Consider the following 5,000-nt stretch of genomic DNA (forward strand, 5'->3'; position numbering starts at 1 on the left):
ACCTTTAATAAAATTAAAAATTCAAATAAAAATTACAATAAAAATTCTGTCTCCCTTAAGAATTCTGTCAAATCGATGGTGTTTCAAATAAATGATTCAGTTACCAAGGGAAGGATGTAATGTTTCAGTATGTTTGTGTTGTAATTCAAAAAGATGAGATCAACAGCGCAGGGCATTGCAGAGCAAAAGCTGTAAATAGGCTAATGCCAGTACAAACTGTTAATTATGAAACTGGTGAAAAAGTTAAAAGAAGATTCCAGTGAAAACTTTGATTAAAACATACTTGGCTTATTTATTCTACTTAAGTGGGTTAAAAAAAAATCTCAGTGGTATAATTTGCTTAGTTTTCATTACCAATTAAAAAAAAAGAACATTCTAAAGAGACAGAATACTGAAGTCTTCATTTTGACAAGACAGCAATGCTTTAAAGTATATTAAGATGTGAACTTGATTAACTCAGCAACACTTTTGTTTAATTACAAACAATTATATGTTCCCTTTGGCTACTGGTCAATTTCATTTACAATGCCGTTGTCCTCCCTAAGTGCAAATTCTAAACACTAATGAATATCTGAGGGACTATAGTTAGCACACGTTTGTAGACACTAAGCAAACATTTGTGTTTAAAGGTAGGTGAAGTAGGTCTTAGTTTACAAAAACTATCAGTGTACGGCAAAGTAATATAAAGCAGCACGTTATAGAGACTAACAAAAGGTTAGTGTTAGATATGAACTTGTAATTTAAAGAGGACCCTACCGTCATTTCAATCTGATGTGACTTTCAGTATAATCTTTTTCTTTAAACTTTAAAATCTAGTACAGCATTATTTTAAAAGTCAATGAAAGGGTTTTTCTACCTTCAGCACTGTTTTCCAAATGTGTATTTTTTTTTTGCTTATTATTTTTACTTAAAATACTTGATGGGGAAAAATTAAGTGAATTCTAGAAAAAGTAGAAAAATTTGAAAAGATCTTCACTATTTCCCAGAGGTAATGTGCAGCTGACGACATTCATATCTGATTCTAGCATATAGAGTAGAAATGAAAGAAGTTATTTCCAGCAGCATTCTTTACATCACTGAGCACTTGGTTAAATCAGTTGGCTCAAAATTTCTCATTTTGCTTTTCATCTTTTTCTCTTTTTTGGAGATGAGCTTTAACTGTGTTGCTTTTATACACGTTTAAAAGAGGAGTTGCACATATTCTTTGACTCTGCTTACCATGCTCCCGCAACTCCCACCACTGCCAAAATGACAATAGCCAGAAATAAGTGACCTCTCAACATAGTTGAATATATCAGAGAATCAAATGCAGTGATGCACATTTCTGAACATAGTATCCTGTGTTTACCTGTTAATATAGAATTGCTTTTGTGGTTGGAAAATGGAGAATATCTCTATTTCAGATGACATTTCTTGAAAGCAGAAATAAAGTATCTCATAATACAATGTATACTTCTAACATACTTCATAATGAAGGAGGGCATGATGATAGGTGAAGATGAGGGGGAAATTTGAAAGTATATTTCTTCTAAGCAGTTGTGAAAAGCTCATTTGTCTTTATAATATTCTTTTTACAAATTTGCTTTCTTCTAGAAACTGGAGATAATAATAATGTACTAACTCATATAGTGGGGGATGATTGCAAGTAAAGTTGGCACTACCCTGCATGATATACCCAAAAAATGTAAACTGTTATCTCTAAATCAAACAGCTATAAAAATGTGAGTAACAGTATTAGTCTGATAGGTCAAAAATGAAGTCCAAGCAACATGGATGGAGCTAGAGATTATCATACTGATTGAAGTTAAGTCAGATAGAGAATGACAAATAGCGCATGATATCACTTATATGTGGAATCTAAGAAAAAAAAATGATACAAACGAACTTATTTACAAAACAGAAACAGACTCACAGACTTAGAGAACAAACTTATGGTTACGGCGGGGTGGGGGAGGGTGAAGGGGAGGGATAGACTGGGAGTTTGGGATTGACATGTACGCACTGCTATATTCAAAACAGTTAACCAACAAGGACCATAGGGAACTCTGCTCAATACTCTGTAATAACCTAAATGGGAAAAGAATTTGAAAAAGAATAGGTACGTGTATATGTATAACTGAATCACTTTGCTGTACACCTGAAACTAACATAACATTGTTAATCGACTATACTCCAATATAAAATAAAAATTTTTTAAAACTGAAGTCCAAAAATTTCTGGCCCTCTATTCTTTTAAGGACACCATCATGATTTCTGTGCAATGCCTAACAAGTCATCTCTATGTTCAATCACTGTGACATATATATATAAGGTCAGTTGAGACTTTAGACAGTATAATGATGAAGAACACGGACTTTTGAGTCAATAGAACTGAGTTAAAATTCTCACTTCACCATTTACTATCTGTTTCACTTTGGATAGACTGTTACGTTTGCTAAGATTTAGTTTTCTTCTCTGCAAAATGAACATTTAAAACTTATATGGCTGTTGAAAAATACGAGATAAAGCACTTGGCACTGTACCAAGCCTATATAGTAAATATCCGAAAATAGTACTGTTCTCATTACTATGATGTAGTATATTCACCTTTTTATATACATAGCTGTGATGATGTAGAACTCAGATTTTGCCTCATTAGCTTTCCTTAATAAGAGTAAGAATACTTTGAGTTGTGAAAGTCATACATTTTTAAAATAATGTGAACTCAAATTCATTACACATTTATTTATTTTTTTAATTTATAATAGAGAGATTCCTAAATATCTACTAATGTATCTTAGTATAATTCATATTTTCAAACATGACATTTATCATTTCATTAGACTTAAATAATTTTCTTATCTTAGCATTATAAGACATTGTAGTGGAAATAGTATTACCTACTTATTTTTCTTTTTACCAATTTGTTACTTTTTATTTGACTTTTTTTCTTAAAAATAATTAGCCTTTCATTCACTGAGACCAGATGTCTATAAACAATAATAACCTTAAAATTTTGGATCTCCAACTGAAGACATTTGTTTATTAGATTTGCCATTCCAAAAACCTGTCACTGACATATAACAACTTTTCTATATTCTATAGATTAGAGAGAATAGCTTAGAAAATTCTCCATCACAACTGCACTTCACCAAAGCATTTGAAAAGGATATTTAATTATACCTACTACCCCTCTTTTACCTCCCCAGTGTTGTTTACTGTCACAATAAGCAGTATCATTTGCATTGTTATTCTGAAGATATTAAGCATATTTTTATGAGTTTGGTTTTAGGGGAAATAAAGATATTGGACAAATTTTATGATAAATAAAAATAAAAAACACCATTTACTTGATAAAGGCCACTTAGTTCATTTCTGTTCTTTCTGACCTTCCTCCTTTCTGCCTCTCCCACCTTCTTCAACCTTCTTTAAAATCCAAAACCTTAAAGAACACCAGGAAGAGTAAAAGAAAATTTTTAAAAATGAAGTGGCAGGTATGTGATGAATCCACCTCCTCAAATTGGTACAAATTGGGTCAATTGGGATTTTTAGACAGTATAGAGTTAACTCATCCCATATATTTAAGAGTATTCCTACTTAAATTGTGTGAATTCTATCCCTTCTCTGATCACCCAATCCTGTTCATCAGAAAGAGATTGTGTTTTCCTAAAAATAATGGTACAGATATGGATCCTCCAGCTTCACAAACCATGTAGAGAACAGGTTATTGAAACTGTTCAACTTTGGTCAGGAAAGGAACTAGCACTAGGTGGTAATGTAAATGTCACTGTTGGGAAGAGGTTAGATAATCGTTCAATTTCAGTGGGTGGGAAAGACAATTTTGTTATTTTGGCCATTGACCTGAGTGTCACTTACTTAAAATTAAAACTTAACTACTATAGTAAGGTATTGGTTTATTAATATAATCCAGGCTCAATTTTTACATAAAGACTATATTTTTTAGAGCAGTTTAAGGTTCACAGAAAAAATGAGAGGAAAGCAGTTTCCCTATATCCAGGCTCAATTTTAAGTCAATCAATTTAACTTGCGTACACCAGAGTCTTAGTGTATGTAGTAAAAATAGGTTAACTAGTAAGAATTGGTAGAAATGATTTCCTAAGGCTCATGATAACTGCCCTATTGATGTGTCTTTATTACTTACTATTTACAGAACTGTGTAGATGAAATGCATTAAATAGGACTGAGTGAATATTTGGTTACTTAATATGACTCGTATTTAGATGAAGTCTTAAACTTTCTCATGGCATTATTAGAATAATTTAGCTAAACGTCGGGTGATATGATGATATAATAAGGTATTATAACAGGAATGTAAATATTATCATTATGGTACTTTATTAGTTGTGCTATTTTTCATAATTTTTTTAACTTGCAAATTTTCACTAAAAATGGATGAAATTGAAGGAAGGGTGAGGGTAAAAAGAATGATCTGAGCTATGTATGTATGCATAATCTTTTTATCGCATCAGTGACTTTTCTTCATTTTTATGGCATCAACATTTTTTAAAGATCCTTGTTCCAAATTGAGTTGTGCAGCATTCAGTACCAAAGTTGACTGGAATCCAAACCTTTCTGCTTAAGTAATTGTTTAGGGCTAACAATGATTTTAAAGTAATTAAAATGATGATTATAATACTTCTTCCTTATAATTTCTAGGTGGTAGCTAAATACTTTTAGTTCACCAAGAGAAGGACCAAGATGACTCAGCTCCAGATGTTTTCTTGAATTCCCCATAGAATTGGAGAGCTGTTGGGACAAAAATTTTTCTATGCCTAGGCCAGTGGTCCTCAAATCAGCATTTTTGGCCCCATCTTTAAGTTTGATAGAAATGTAAATAGAGTCCTCCTACTTTCTCTACCGAATCAGAATCTCTGGGCGTTGGGTCCAAGAAACTTTATTTTAACAAGCTTTTCTACGCAATTTTTATGTTGCATGTTAAAGATTGAGAACCACTGCTCTAGGCCAAAGAGACATACAAAAAGTAAGTTACTGGTATCTAG

At 32.1% G+C, this 5,000-nt stretch overlaps 1 long non-coding RNA gene across 1 annotated transcript in view; it reads left to right on the top strand.

The window, feature by feature from the left end:
• LOC118898478 overlaps positions 1–1,861 on the top strand; it is a 14,942-nt gene extending 13,081 nt beyond the window's left edge. The window contains exon 4 of the long non-coding RNA XR_005020704.1: positions 1,784–1,861. This is a non-coding gene — a long non-coding RNA (uncharacterized LOC118898478). The remainder of the gene's footprint in view (positions 1–1,783) is intronic.
• The last annotated feature ends 3,139 nt before the right edge of the window (positions 1,862–5,000 follow it).

The sequence above is a fragment of the Balaenoptera musculus genome, chromosome 7, assembly GCF_009873245.2.
Source record: "Balaenoptera musculus isolate JJ_BM4_2016_0621 chromosome 7, mBalMus1.pri.v3, whole genome shotgun sequence".
Classification (NCBI taxonomy): Eukaryota; Metazoa; Chordata; class Mammalia; order Artiodactyla; family Balaenopteridae; genus Balaenoptera; species Balaenoptera musculus.